This window comes from Rhinoderma darwinii, chromosome 3 (assembly GCF_050947455.1).
Source record: "Rhinoderma darwinii isolate aRhiDar2 chromosome 3, aRhiDar2.hap1, whole genome shotgun sequence".
NCBI classification, from domain to species: Eukaryota; Metazoa; Chordata; class Amphibia; order Anura; family Rhinodermatidae; genus Rhinoderma; species Rhinoderma darwinii.
The window spans coordinates 238,779,372-238,794,719 of record NC_134689.1 but is presented as its reverse complement, the minus strand read 5'-3'; positions in this window follow the sequence as shown (position 1 = coordinate 238,794,719).

The following is a 15,348-nucleotide window of genomic DNA, read 5'->3' as shown; positions in this document are numbered from 1 at the left end:
AAGGAATTCATTTATGGTTTTTGTTATCATTTTGACCGCACAGGTTTTTCACAGCACCTATTTGAATTGGGCTGTGAAATGAAAAAAATTATATTTTTTCCAATAAGATGTCATTTTTGATCAAAATTTCTTATTTTCACAGGGAACAACATACCCCATTTTGTTGCCCAATTTGTCCTTAGTGCGGCAATACCCCATTTGTGGTGATAAACTGCCGTTTGGGCCCATGGGAGGGCTCAGACGGAAAGGAGCGCTATGTGTTTGTTGGAGTCCAGATTTTGCTGGATTGGTTTTCGGGTGCCATGTTGCATTTGCAGAGCCCCAGAGGTATCAAAGCAATGGAAACCCACCATAAGTGACCCCATTTTGGAAACTACACCCCTCAAGGAATTCATTTATGGTTTTTGTTATCATTTTGACCGCACAGTTTTTTCACAGCACCTATTTGAATTGGGCTGTGAAATGAAAAAAATGATATTTTTTCCAATAAAATGTCATTTTTGATCAAATTTTCTTATTTTCACAGGGAACAACATACCCCATTTTGTTGCCCAATTTGTCCTTAGTGCGGCAATACCCCATTTGTGGTGATAAACTGCCCTTTGGGCCCATGGGAGGGCTCAGAAGGAAAGGACCACCATTTGGCCTACTGGAGCTTTTCTGGTGCTAAGTCATGTGTGCAGAAGCCCCTGAGGTACCAGTACAGTTGAAACCCCGAGAAGTGACCCCATTTTAAAAACTACACCCCTTAAGACATTCATCTAGAGGTGTAGTGAGCATTTTGACCCCACAGGTACTGTGTAAAAGATAATGCGCAGCAGATGGTGCAGTGTGAGATTTGCAATTTTATATATGTATATGCCATTTCAGTGTCCAATCTAGTGTGCCCAGCATGCGCCACCGGAGATATACACCCCTTAAATTGTAATGTGGGTTCTCCTGGGTACGACAATACCCTACATGTGGCTGTTATCAGCTGCCTGGGCATACGGCAGGGCTCAGAAGGGAAAGATGAGGGGGGTAAGCTGTGCGGAGTGCATCAGGGTAAATTAAAAATCAAGGGATGTATGATACATTTTAAAACAATCTTTTATACAGAGCCCTGGTTTTTCGGGACACGTGTCACATTGGTATATTGTGTTCTTCCTTATCCCCCTCTTATAGCAGACTCTGCACCTCTTTTGACTCTTTCCCTTTCCACCGGTTTGGGGGCCTTCTCCTGGAAAGTGTTGCCCTGGTACGATGCGTGTGGCCTCGCTTCCAGAAGTACTGGGTGCCCCCCCTTCCTGGTCCCTAAAGATTAGATCTTGAAATTCCAGGAAAGTTCCCCTCTGGCCTGCACATCGACGTAGCACATACGCATTGTACAAAGCCCTCTGTATGATGTGCCCGGCCAGCTTCTTATACCACACCGCATGGCGCTGTAGGGCTTCAGGACTTGATTTGACAAGACCATCCCTCCCATGTACCTATTGTAGTCCAGGATGCAGTCTGGTTTGGGGGTGGCCTTTCCTTCATATATCCTAAACCTGTAGGTATACCCTGATGCACTCTCGCACAGCTCATACATCTTCACGCCATACCTTGCCCTCTTACCTGGCAGGTACTGGCGGAATTGAACCCTTCCTTTAAAATGTACCAGGGACTCATCAATAGAAATACACTTCTCAGGGGTGTATGCTTGGGAAAACCGGGCACTGGAACGGTCTAATAGGGGTCTCCGTTTATACAAACGGTCAAAACTGGGGTCATCTCGGAGTGGGCACGGCTCATTATCAGTATAATGTAAGAAGCGAAGTATTGCCTCATTTATTTATTTTTTTAGGTTCCAGTTCAGTTCAGAAGTTGCTTTGAGGGGCCCATATATTAGAAACCCCTATCAAACACCCCATTTTAGAAACTAGACCCCTCAAAGTATTCACAACAGCATTTAGAAAGTTTATGAACCCTTTAGGTGTTTCACTGAAATTTAGAGCAAAGTAGAGGTGAAATTTACTCTTTTTATACCATTTTTTTTATAACACAAAAGGATTTATCAGAGAAACGCAACTCAATACTTATTGCCCAGATTCTGCAGTTTTGAGAAATATCCCACATGTGGCCCTCGGGCGGTAATGGACTGAAGCACCGGCCTCCGAAGCAAAGGAGCACCTAGCGGATTTTGAGCCCTCTTTTTTATTAGGCACCATGTCCGGTTTGAAGAGGTCTTGTGGTGCCAAAACATTGGAAACCCCCCAAAAGTGACCCCAATTTGGAAACTAGACCCCTTGAGGAATCCATTGTAGTTTTCATGGGGTGCATGCGGCTTTTTGATCAGTTTTTATTCCATTTTTAGGTGGCGTGGTGACTAATAAACAGCAATTCTACTATTGTTTTTGTATACTTTTTTTTTTACAGCGTTCACCGTGCGCTATAAATGATATATTAACTTTATTCTGCGGGGCGATACGATCACGGCGATACCAGATGTTTATAGTTTTTTTTTATGTCTTATGGCGTTTGCACAATAAAATACGTTTTGTAAACAATCATTCACTTTTTGTGTTACCTTATTCTAAGAGCCAGAACGTTTTTATTTTTCAATCAATAAAGCCGTGCGAGGACTTATTTTTTGCGTAACGAACTGTATTTTCCATCAGTACCATTTTTAGGTACATGCGACTTTTTGATCTCTTTTTATTCCATTTTTTGGGAGGTGAAGTGACCAAACAATTGTGATTGTGGTACGGTTTATTAATATTTTTTTTTACGGCGTTCACCGTGCGGGATAAATAACAAAATAATTTTGTAGTTCAGGCCGTTACGGACGCGGCAATACCAATTATGTATAGTTTATTTGTTTGTTTATATATTTTTATTAATAATAAAGGACTGATAAGGGAAAAAGTGGGACTTTTACTTTTATTACTTTTAAAACTTTTATTTTCTTATTTTTACACATCTTTTTTTAACTTTTTTTTTACTTTATTACTTTGTCCCACTAGGGGACTTGAGGGCAGGAGGCCCTGATCGCTATTCTAATACACTGCACTACATGCGTAGTGCAGTGTATTAGAACTGTCAGCTACTCACTGACAGCAAGCATAGTGGGTCCTGACGTTGTCAGGACCCACTAGGCTTCCGTCTATGGCATAGCCGGACGCCATTGTTTGGTGTCCGGTTGCCATAGTCACCATCGCCGGCCGCTATCGCGTAGCAGGCCGGCGATGGCAGCTTAACCCCTAAAAAGCCGCGATCTCTATAGAACGCGGCTTTTAAGGGGTTAATCAGCGGGGACACAGCGATCGGTCCCCGCTGTAGGAGCTGTGACAGCTGCTGAACAAGACAGCAGCGTCACAGCTCCTGTATGTGTCGGGAGGACGGCCGAAACGGCCGTTACTCCCGAGACGTACTATTACGGCATGGAGCGCGAACGATACAGCTGCCATGACGTAATAGTACGTCAAGGAGCGGGAAGGGGTTAAGGTCATGGAGTGGCCTAGCCAGTCTCCAGACCTTAATCCCATCGAAAACTTATGGAGGGAGCTGAAGATCCGAGTTGAAAAGCGACCGCCTCGAAATCTTAATGATTTACAGATGATCTGCAAAGAGGAGTGGGCCAAAATTCCATCTAACATGTGTGCAAACTTCATCATCAACTACAAAAAACGTCTGACTGCTGTGTTTGCCAACAAGGGTTTTGCCACCAAGTATTAAGGCTTGTTTGCCAAAGGGATCAAATACTTATTTCTCTGTGCACAATGCAAATAAATATATATCATTTTGACAATGTGATTTTCTGTGTTTTTTTTTAATATAATCTATCTCTCACTGGTAAAATTAACCTAGCCTAAAAATTCTAGACTGTTCATGTCTTTGACAGTGGGCAAACTTACAAAATCAGCAAGGGATCAAATACTTATTTCCTTCACTGTATATATATATATATATATATATATATATATATATATATATATATATATATAAAACACACACACACACACATTTTTTTTGGGGGTGGACATATGTTAGTACAAGGATACTTACTGCTGGGGCCCTGTATATGAGTCTATCATGTGTGATACTGTCTGCTGGGCCATGTATCTAAGTCTATCATGTGTGATACTGTCTGCTGGGGCCATGTATCTAAGCCTATCATGTGTGATACTGTCTGCTGGGGCCATGTATCTAAGCCTATCATGTATGATACTGTCTGCTGAGACAATGCAACCCATTACCAATTCTATCCAGCGGTTTAGCTATAGCAGCCTTAGTCTTCTAGATATGCTACTATCTCCGATATGTATTTTAACAGTTTTAGTTACTTTTTATATGTGTCAGGGCTTTTGACCCTGATCTTTTAAGACCCTAGCAGCGCCCTTGGGTCTAACTAATATATGGGGGCACAAAGGAGACCTAAAAAATATATAGGGACACAAAGGGTGCCTTACTAATATATAGGGACACAACTAATATATGGGGGCACGAAAGAGAACTACTATTCTTTAGGGGCAAAAATGGGACATTACTACTGTGTGGGAGCACATAGGGAGGTATTACTGTGTAAGGAGTAGAAGGATGGTACTAAAACTGAACCATAACTATTATCTTAAAGGTCACCTTTTTTGGGGGGTTGGTGCCCTGTAAGGGACCATATAGGTGGTATTGGTAGAAGCAGTTTATCAACATCATGTTTACCTCTTATTCCTCCAGGTACTGAAATACTCAAGCCTACAGATACCAGGTCTTCTGGAAATCACAATCTCCATGTAACAGGTAAATTAAGATTCACACATCGCAGAAACTATCTGGATTTATTGGCCCATGACTTACATGTGAATGGTAAGTGATCCATGGTTACATCCTTCTGGCATTATGTTTCTGCCTTTATACTACCGCCACTCGACTTGCACCGCAAAGGGGCCCACTAAGGTCTGTCGCTCAAGGGCCCACATAAACCTGGAGCCGGCCCTGAATATCATACCATATCCTAACACTTGTAATAACAGATCAAAATTGAAATCTCCAAAAAACGGATTACTTTTTTTCGAAATGTTTCATGTTTTTTTCCATTGGCACAAAAACCTACTGCATACAACCATATTAGTGATCTGTGTTGTACAAATCCATAATGTGGTTTCCATATCCTACTCTAGGCCCATACTGTATCTTTGCGAGTTTATATGAGTCTTTCTCACAGATATTGTATCCCTATTGATGAATCTGGCCAATGCTGCACTGAGGAAAGAGACTATTGCACCGTTCCTATGGTGCGCTGGTATTGCTAAAACTCCCTTTGTGTCTTTTCCAGCAGATAGTGAATAGTGATCATACTACAAACCTTCTTTACCCAGTACTTCTTTTTTGTGATGTCACCTGGCGACATAACAATTGGAATGATTCTAGAACCAATGTTTCAACCTTTTACCTCTTGTATATGATGTCACCTGGCTGTTTCTTGCATCACAGTGAAAAGCCACTCACTACAATACCCTTCACTCTTCCATAAAGAGTGGTACATTTTGTTAGTATAACTTCTGTATGTAGCCTAGATTTGATACATCACCAAGCACATTTTGTGGGCCAACCAGTATGGTCTCATTTGCATATAGTTTAAGCCAGGGTAGTAGTCTTGCTATAAAAAGTGGCTTTGTGTCACGGCGCGGGGTGTGGACCCACTGGGCCGTACCGTGTAGCGGGATAGCAGCTGGCCAAACAGGTACAAAGCAATGTCTATAGTTCAGAGAGGGTACCTGAGGCAATGTAGACAGTAGCAGTGGATTCAGGCTAAGATGAGGCTCCAACAGTAGACGGACACACGGTGGGGTGCGACACAATGGATGCAGCGGAGGACACAACACGACTCCAACTCTTGAATGCACAGAGGCACGGGATACAGGGTACAGGCAGCAGGAACGGGTTACACTGGGAACTGGAAAACACTAGGAGACCATTTGCAATGACAAACTAAAGGTAACACCACAATGCTCAGGCAAGGATCGAGAGGGCAGAGCCCCTTTTAATGTCCAGAAGCATTCTGGGCTAATTGCAGTATTCTGCAACTGTGCGCGTACTGGCCCTTTAAGGCCATGCACGCACGGGCGCGCGCGCCCTGCGGGAGACAGAGTCCGGACCAGGAAGTGAGTGCTGGCGTCTCCAAGGAGTGAGATGCCGCCGGGAACTCGGTCGTCCATGGTCGTGGCCGTCAGAGGGTGGCCATAGATGTTGCAGTATCCCCCCTCTTACGCCCCCTCTTCTTGGGACCAGAGCGGGAGAGAAACTTCTTCACGAGGGCAGGAGCATTGATGTTCTCCTCTGGCCCCCAAGACCTCTCCTCTGGACCATATCCCCTCCAATCCACCAAATAAAATGTTCTTCCTCCTACTTTCTTGGTGTCCAAGATCTTTCTCACCTCGAATGTCCCTGATGAGCCGCCAGTAGCCACTGCGGAACTAGGAGTCCTGGAGTAGCTGTTCAGGACCACAGGCTTCAGCAGGGAGACATGGAAGGAGTTTGGGATCTTGAGGGTGGAAGGTAGCCGAAGTTTGTAAGAGACAGGATTTATCCGCAGCAGAATCTCGAAGGGTCTGAGGAACCAGGGGGCAAACTTGCAATATGGCACCCTTAGCCGGATATTCTTGGAAGACAGCCAGACCTTAGTACCTGGAAGAAACTGGGGAGGTTCTCGTCTACTAGTGTCTGCCTTTTTCTTCATGCAGTCGACCGCCTGCAGAATAGAAGATCGGGTCTGCTGCCATATCTGCAGAAAGTCCCTGAAAGTAGAGCCAGCTACAGGCACCTGGGACATAGTGGAAACAGGAAGAGGTATTCATGGATGTTGGCTGTAGACAATGAAGAACGGGCTGGAGGTGGTGGATTCACTAGTATGGTTGTTATAAGAGAACTCAGCCCAAGGGAGCAGCTGCACCCAGTCATCATGCTGACTAGAAATAAAGTGACGCAGATATTTCTCCATAATCTGATTAACCCACTCGACTTGACCATTGGACTGGGGATGGTAGGCCGAGGAGAAGTCCAACTTTGCACCGAGGAGACAAAGAGTGCTCTCCAGAACTTTGAGGTGAACTGAACCCCTCGATCCGAGACAATATGCAGAGGCAAGCCGTGCAGACGGAAGATGTGTTGGACGAAGAGGCCGGCCAGTCAGGAAGCAGTAGGCAGACCAGTCAGCGTAACAAAATGAGCCATCTTTGAAAATCGATCCACCACCACCCAGACCACACTGCATCCAGCAGAGTAAGGCAGATCTGTGACAAAGTCGATTGAAATATGTCGCCAGGGGTACAGGAGTGGGCAACTTTACTTGCTGCGCACACAGTACAGCAGGAGGCAAAATCAGTGACGTCTACGGGCAGCGTGGGCCACCAGAACTGATGGGCAATTAGGTCTTGGGTCTTATGGGCACACACGTGACCTGCCAGCTTGGAACGGTGTCCCCAGCGAAGGATTCTTCCTCTGTCTGCCAGACGTACAAAGGTCCTTCTCGGAGAAATGTCTCTAAGTTGCAGAGGGTTGACAGAGAGGATGCAGGAAGGGTCAATGATATTCTGTGGGGACTCCACAGTGTCCTCTGTGTCAAACGATCTAGACAAGGCATTGGCCGTCACATTCTTGTCGGCAGGTCGGTAGTGGAGCTCAAATTGGAACCGAACGAAGAACAGCGACCACCTGGCCTGACGAGGGTACAGCCATTGGTCCATCTGGAGAGAGGTGAGGTTCTTATGGTCCATGAAGACCAGGATTGGATGAACTGCGCCTTCTAGTAGATGTCTCCACTCCTGCAGAGCCAGCTTGATGGCCAGTAACTCCCAATCCCCAATCGAGAAGTTGCGCTCTACGGGAGAAAAAAAGCTTCGAATAGTAGCCACATGCCACAGTCTTGCCTTTGGAAGCTCTCTGGTACAGAAGTGCCCCAGCACCAACATAGGAGGTGTCCACCTCCAACGAAAACTGTAGGGACACATCAGTATGATGAAGGATTGAGGCTGACGTGAAGGCCTTCTTTAAGCTCTTGAACGCGGCCTCTGCTTCTGGAGTCCACATCTTGGCATACATGCCCTTTTTGGTAAGGGTCGAGATGGGGGCTGTCAGTGAGGAGAAGATGGGAATGAACAGCCGGTAGAAGTTGGTTAATCCCAGGAAGCGCTGTATGCCCCTTAAGCCTGGAGGCCGTGGCCATTCCAAGTCAGCCTTTACCTTCTTAGGATCCATTTTGAGGCCCTGATCAGAAATGATATAGTCCAGGAAGGGTAGAGACTTTCTCTCGAATACGCACTTCTCCAGCTTGGCATATAGGTGATTCCCCCTTAATTTAAACAAAACTTGACAGACATGACTCCGATGAGTTACTGGAGCTGGGAAAAAAAATCGAAATGTCATCGAGATACACCACAACACAGACATAGAGGAGATCACGGAAAATGTAATTGACGAATTCTTGAAAAAACGCGGTGGCGTTACAGAGGCCGAAGGTCATAACCAGGTATTTGTAGTGCCCATCACGTGTATTAAATGCAGTCTTCCACTCGTCAACCTGACGAATCCGGACTCGATTGTAGGCCCCCCGCAGGTCTAGTTTGGAAAAATGTTTCTCCCCCCGTATGCGATCAAACAGTTCAGAGATTAAAGGCAATGGGTATCTGTTCTTTACCGTGATCTGGTTGAGACCCCGGTAGTCAATGCAGGGTCAGAGGGATCCATCTTTCTTTTTCACAAAGAAAAACCCAGCCCCAGCCGGGGATGAGGATTTGCGTATGAAGCCCCTCTCCTGATTCTCCTTAATATAGGCAGACATTGACTGGGTTTCAAGTAAGGAGAGAGGGTATATTCTACCGCGAGGAGGGGACGAATCAGGAACTGAAAAAAGTCAATAGGACTATCATACGCTCGACGTGGTGGCAACGTCTCTGCCTCCTTCTTGTCGAAGACATCAGTGAACTGAGAGTAGCAAGAGGGCAACCCTGCCAATGACTGATGCGAAGGAGGCTGAGGTGGGATGGATATGCCCCAGACAGCGTTTTGAGGCACTTGGGACCCCACTGGAGAACCTCTCCGGAGTTCCAATCCAGGACTGGGGCGTGTATAGCCAAGGCAAACCCAGCAGCATGGGGTTGACGGCCTGGGTAGAACAATAGAACAAACAGGGAGATGAGCTCAGAATGAAGGGCTCCCACTTGAGGCCTCAGTTGTTTGGTTACAACCAATATTGGGTCGGGCAGCGTCAGTCCATCTACTGAGGCAACGATCAACGGCTTCTCCAGAAGGGTAGTTGGCAAGTGAAGAAGATCCACAAGGTCTTTGCGTATAAAATTGGCTGCAGAGCCGGAGTCCAGATAGGCAGAGACCAGATGGGGCCTCTCACCAGCGATAATAGTCACAGGTATGGACAGCTTGGAGGAGAGTTCTCTATCAAATGCTGTGTCGCCCAGGGTGGTCTCTCTAACCAATCCTAGGCGTTGGATTTTTTTTGCTTCTGAGGAAAAAGACGCACGACATGGCCACCGATGTAGACAGAGTCCAGAAGTGTGTCTGCGCTGTTTTTCCTGGACAGATAGTCAAAGCCGATCTACTTGCATCGGAACCTCGGGTGGAGCAGCAGATGAGGGCAATAGGGGTTGCTGGTAGTTGGGAGCCAACCTAGGAAGCCTTCTCTCTTGATGAACCTTTTGGGATCTTTCTCTGAGCCTCATGTCCACTCGGGTGACAAGTAAAATTAGGTCGTCCAAGATAGGTGGTAGATCACGAGCAGCTAGTTCGTCTTTGATCTCGGATGACAGACCATGCCAGAAGGAAGCTACTAACGCCTCGTTGTTCTAGAACTGGATGGTGTACTCACCCACAGAGGCGTCCTCCTGGCGAAGTTTCAGCATAGAAGTAGCTGCCGACGAGACTCATCCAGGCTCCTTGAACACAGTGCGTAATAACTGCACGAACCCCTGGAAGTCTCGGGTCTCGGGTCCCTGTCATTGGATTGGATTCGCCCACGCCAGGGCCTTGCCGGCAAGTAGAAAAATAATGAACGATCCTGGCGCCGTCTGAGGGGAAATGCTCTGGCGCTTGCGTCTCCATAGAAACGAGGTGGTAGTGGCAGCAAGAACCGAGGGTCAGAACCGGTGCTGCCAGGAGGTGTAGCAGGAGGATTAGTTGGAGAAGCTGGAACAGGAGCAGAGAAGGAAGCAGCTAGCGCACCTAGCTGTAGTGCCATGAAGTCTATTGCCACAAGAAGTGTATCCTGTCATGTTTGCAGGTCCGCCTGCATGGCTTGGGAGGGTGACAGGCCCTTGAATTGACCAGTGGGGTATATGGCCTGAGCGTACTGTCACAGCGCAGGGTGTGGATCCACTGGGCCATACCGCGTAGCGGGATAGCAGCTGGCCAAATAGGTTCAAAGCAATGTCTATAGTTCAGAGAGGGCACCTGAGGCAATGTAGACAGTAGCGGTGGATTCAGGCTAAGACAGGTGCCAGAACGAGCTTGATCTCTGAGGAGAGAGGAGGGTTTTGGGTGTGGTGCACTGTGCTTGGAGCAACTACCGTCCCAGGGACTCTGCCTTTTTCACCTGCCTAGGTTTATTACACCTGCCTGGGCTATCAGAGTGCCCCGAGGGGGGGGCTCCATCTGGAGATGGAGTCCTGGTCCTCCACTCTCCAGAGAAGGCCGGCGGGGGGTGGAGGGACATCCCAGCCGGCTGGGAAAGTGGAGCCAGCCCTGGGGGAGAGAAGGACATCTCGAAGCAGGAACAGCGTGGCCTCGTCCTCTCCCAGGGTTGGGGCATCGCAGCATGCCGTGAGGAGAGGAGGAGAAGGACAACTGGGAATGGATCAACAAGGCTGCAGGGACCCGTCCGAGTGGGGGTCACTGAGGCCAGGAGAAGACGCCGCCACGTTTGGCTCCCGCCTGGTGGCCCACATGGAGGAGTACAAAGATCTGGGGAGGTCCCTGCAGTGAATCCGCGGCGACCTGACCGTGGCCCGGCAGAGGACAGCCAAGTCATCAGGCAGCAGGCGGGCGAAGTTCGCTGCACAGGTCCGTGCCCTGCTAAGGGAAGTGAAAGAGGTGGAGGAGCGGAGGGGAACGATAATGGCCGGAGGGGGAGTCTTCACCGAAAAGCTAAAAAATGAAGACAGATTCCAGGCGATGGCTGACGCAAGCCAGAGAGGGGGGAAGCAGCAGGAAGAGGCAGCTGAGACCAGCATGGAGACCAGCATGGAGGTCACCGTGGGAGAAACCCCTCACACACCGGTGCCGGTCCCTGACAGTGAGTCGGGCTCTGAGGCACCGCGCGAGTCAGGGGAGCTCACGGTGAGCGAGGAGATCTCTCCCAACATGGCACGCCTGCCAGAGTCCAGTTCCGGGTTGGAGGGAGAGCATTCCCCCAGGATACTCACACAGATCCAGGATCAGGAGTACCCCGTGTCTCTGGAGAACTTCAGCTTCGGCCCGGATCTGCACCCGGAGGAGGAAGCACGAAGTTCGGCAGCAGAGAAGCAGAGAAGGAAGAAGCTGATACAGAAGCAGAGGGAGGAGAGACGGCTAAAACAAGAGTTGAGGCTCGTATATGTGCATGGGTCTCCCCTACACTCCGGGTCAGCAGAGATTCTGGCCCAGAGTGCAGGTCCCGCAAGCTCCCCAGCCCCGGCTTCTGCAGTGGAGTCGGGGCGGGAAAGCGGGAAGATTGAAGCGAGGATGGGCAAAATGGCGCCGGACGCTACTCACAGTGAAGTGGGCGGGACCAGGGCCTGTAACGTGGCCGGTCCTGTCACACAGGGACCGGCCAGCGTGATAGGTCTGCAGACACCCGATGCCTCGGATATGGTCGGAGTCAGAGCCTCTGCAAGGGGCAGAGCCAGCCACTCCGGAGCGGAGGAGGGGAGTGACCTGGCAAGAATAAGTGCAGAACGGCCGCTGCAAAGCAGCCCTGCAAAAGAAAAAGCAAATTAAGTCACCGAAGGCAATAAAGTTAATAAAGAAAGTAAAAATAAAGATAAGATTAAAAATATTTCTGCAAGTAAAGAAATATATTTTCCTGCCCTGGCAAGCGATATGGCCGCCGATGATGCGGAGGGTCGCGTGGAGGTGCCGCTTATGTCATCTGGCAGCCCCTCCATAGCTGCACCTGATGATGCAGAGGTGGGGGTTGGGGTCAGGGCAGGGAAAGCAACGGAAAAGCAAAAAAATATGGAACCTGGCATGGCCAAGAGAATGGTAGGATCGCGGGTGAATGTATCAGCCGGTGATGTGGGGGGCCTGGTGCTCCTCTCCCCAGTGCCCTAAGCAGGACTTATGCCGGGGTAGTGGGAGGGGGACCACCCGCCCACCCATCCTCGTCCTCTGGTCCTGGGGAAGGTCACTTGCAACAGAGCCTCCTGCAGGCCTTAAGGGAGGGGAAGCAGTCCCTAATTGTAGGGGGTGTGCAGAGGGACCTATCTTTCTGGATAGATAGGTACGGGTTGGAGGCCTTCCGAGAGAAAAGAGGGGATCAGTGGTCACTCCCGACAACCGGGCAGGCTGTGGTCAGGAGGAATGTGGTCCATCTCCGGTGGCGTGGCAATGAGATCTGTCCCCACAGAAAAACGGTGGTGGAGCTGCTGCTGGGGATGGGCTTCAGGGCACGTGACATCTTTGCCCTGATACACCCTCATGGCTCAGCTGAGTTTAACATCAGCTTTGTTCAACCAGGAGGCCTGGAAGTCTTCTGGGGGAATTATGAGCTGGTGAAGGACGAGCCCGGCTGGCGGGATTTTGCTGCACAAGCAATATCCCGCAAGAATGGTCTCAAGAAGGTGACCGTTCTCACCCGTAACGAGTCACTTTCTTGTGTTGACATCATGACCTGGTTAAGTCGGTTTGGAGAGGTAGCGGAGATGCCCAGGAAAAATATGGATGAGTTTGGCATCTGGTCGGGGGCCTGGACGTTTATGGTGAAACGTAAGCGTCTGGGGCAAACTGTGTCCCACATTCCATCCTCTGCTTTCCTTGGGAGGGATCGCATCCTGGTCTTCTACCAGGGACAGCCGAGGCTGTGTCACCGGTGTGGCAACCCCTCACACTTGAGTGCGACCTGCACGGTGCAGAAATGCGCTCACTGTGGGGGGGTAGGTCATCTAGCTGCATCGTGTGACCACATTAGGCGTCACCTGTGTAGTGACTTAGGTCACCCATTCAGTAGGTGTCCTCGCTCCGTGGTCAATTCTGTCGCCAAGCCTGCAGGAGAAGAGAGTGGGGTAGCTCCTGTGGGTGAGGAGGCATGCAGAGATGGCGGGGCAAAAGGCCAAGTGAAGACATCAAGGAAAGGGCTCCAGCCTTCCTACCATCGAAGTTTGGAGAAGAGGCAAAAGGAGAGGGAGCTGAGGGAAGCCCAGGTAACTGGGGGGACCTCTGGCCTGAACTCGGAACCTGCCCTGGAGACGGATGCCCTTGGGGACGCTGAACTGGATGAGGAGGTCAGGAGGATCCAGAGGGAGCAAGTGGCTGAGGACTCTCAATCCTCCCAATATGAAAGTGTTGGTGAGGAAGAGAGGGTACACAGGATAAGATCTTGAGGGGGCCAAAGTCATCTGGCCAAGCCCCGGCCACAGAAGGTAAAATCTGCACCCCTCTGGTGCTCTCCCCCAACCGCTACCAAGCCCTCATGGATCTTCCAGCTCCTCAGCAAAGTGAGGAGGAGGGTGAGGTAGGGGTCTCAGGGGGTGCTGGGCCCCTTCCCCCGAGAGGTACAAAGGCCTCTGGGGCAGGGGTCAACCTGGGACAAGGGGACGAGGATGGAAGTGTGAGTGAGGGGGGGGGGTCCGCCAGGAGGAGATGGACTCCACTACCTCCAAAAAAAGAACTAAAGAGAAATGGTCTGGAGGATCCTCTTCAGATCATGACAGGGGAGGGAAGAAGAAAGCCGTCTAATTTTATCATCCAGGATGGCGGTACCCGCACCGTTGACGCTGGCTTCCATTAATGTCGCCAGCATTAAGTCAGATATGGCTAAATTTGCAGCCTTTGATTTTCTCAGCCGAGTTGAAGCTGACATTTTGTTTTTGCAAGAAACCAAACTGTCACTTTTGGCAGATGTCGTAAAAGCCAGGAGGGATTGGCAACATGGACCCTCCTACTGGTTTCTTGCAGCTGAGCCATATAGCGGTGTGGCGGTTCTTTTCACCGCACCGGTAAAATGCAGACGGATGATAGAATTAGAAATGGGGAGGTGCCTGATTTTAGATGTTCTCATGAAGTGACAAGAATTAAGGCTAATTAACATCTATGGTCCCCAAACAAAGTGGGACCGAAAAAGTCTCTTTATGAGGATTAAGCCTTTCCTTTTTTCTAGTCGACAGGTCATCTTTGGAGGGGATTTTAACACTGTCGTTAGACCCCGTGATAGAGGAGGTTCCAAAGATAGACTGGGCTATGATAGCGTGGCCTTAAATAGCATAGCTAGCGACGCTCGCCTGGTGGATATCCACATTAGGCATACCCCAGGTTCACCTATCAAAGAGGTAGTTGTAGGTCTAGGATAGACAGGTTTTTTTTGAAGGAGGAAGCCATCTCTTCACCAGTGTCCGTTGTTGAGGTGGAATTCTCCGACCACTGTATGATTTTGTTTTCTCTGGACATTGCAGAATCCCTCCGGATGGGACGAGGTATATGGAGTCTGAATTCCACTCTCCTGGAAGAAGCAGAGATAAGACAGGCCTTTGAGGATTTTCTTCAGGACCAGGTACCTTTGTTGGATCTAGGTGGCACTAAGTCAGAGTGGTGGGAGTTGTTCAAATATCGGGTGGCAGGATTTTTCCTCCGGCTTTCAGGCCTCAGGTCCATGAGCAGGTACCGCCTGTATCAGGAACTGAGGAGGAAACTCGAGCATCTGGTGTCGGCCGAAGGTAGCCAGGTGGAGATCTCCGGGGTGAAAGCGTTGCTCAAGAGGTGTCAGTATGATAGGCAAACATCTTTGGTTCTTGAGAGGGATTTCGGGAGGTACCGCTCGCCCGACCCCTACAGGAACTGTAAGATGTCAGTGAGTCGTAAAATAGTGACTGGACTAATAGACAGTACAGGGTCCCTGAGGAGATCCAAGTCAGGGATTCTGGAGATCGTTAGATCCTTCTACTCTCACCTTTTGGGTAAGCAGGATCCAGACCGAGAGGAGATGTCGGCTTTCCTGGCTGAAACTGTTCCCGAGCCAGGAGAGGATTCCTCTCTTAATGTTTTGATAGATCCAATCAAAGAAGAGGAAGTAATGCTGGCGATTGACGGGCTAGGTCTGAAAAAATTGCCAGGGCCGGATGGCTTAACATCCGAATTCTATAAGACCTTTAAAGGAACCCTAGTTCCCCTCTTGACATCAGTGTTTAATGAGTG